The sequence below is a fragment of the Telmatherina bonti genome (assembly GCF_933228915.1).
Source record: "Telmatherina bonti genome assembly, chromosome: 13".
Taxonomy (NCBI): domain Eukaryota; kingdom Metazoa; phylum Chordata; class Actinopteri; order Atheriniformes; family Telmatherinidae; genus Telmatherina; species Telmatherina bonti.
The window spans coordinates 36,582,625-36,583,021 of record NC_136611.1 but is presented as its reverse complement, the minus strand read 5'-3'; the positions used below and the strand labels follow the sequence as shown (position 1 = coordinate 36,583,021).

The 397-nt window shown below is 61.7% G+C and overlaps 1 protein-coding gene across 1 annotated transcript in view; it reads right to left on the bottom strand.

Moving 5' to 3' along the window:
• Window positions 1-216: 216 nt before the first annotated feature.
• Window positions 217-397, bottom strand: part of mak16 (MAK16 homolog) — a 5,620-nt gene continuing 5,439 nt past the window's right edge. The window contains exon 10 of the mRNA XM_079251317.1: window positions 217-397. This exon is cut by the window's right edge and continues 366 nt beyond it. The gene's annotated coding sequence lies outside the window, so the exon portion shown is untranslated.

Here is a 397-nt window from a genome sequence, read left to right as displayed (position 1 = left end):
CTGAAGGCGGCGCGGGGCGGGGCATGGCCCTGAAGGCGGCGCGGGGCGGGGCATGGCCCTGAAGGCGGCGCGGGGCGGGGCATGGCCCTGAAGGCGGCGCGGGGCGGGGCCCTGAAGGCGGCGCGGGGCGGGGCCCTGAAGGCGGCGCGGGGCGGGGCCCTGAAGGCGGCTTCAGGTTTCTACCAGCAGACGTTTAAACTTTCCCATAAAACTGACTTCGAACAACGAAATGTTTTTATTTGTGACATAAAAACAAAGTAAACAAACTCGGAGTGAAGGAGCTGTTTTCATCCCAGTGGGTCTGGAGAAGCGGGAATTTTCTGCGGACAGTTCAGGCATGACGTTCCCAACGTTCCCGCCGCAGGTTGATTCATGAGTCAGAAGCCGATGAGGCGTT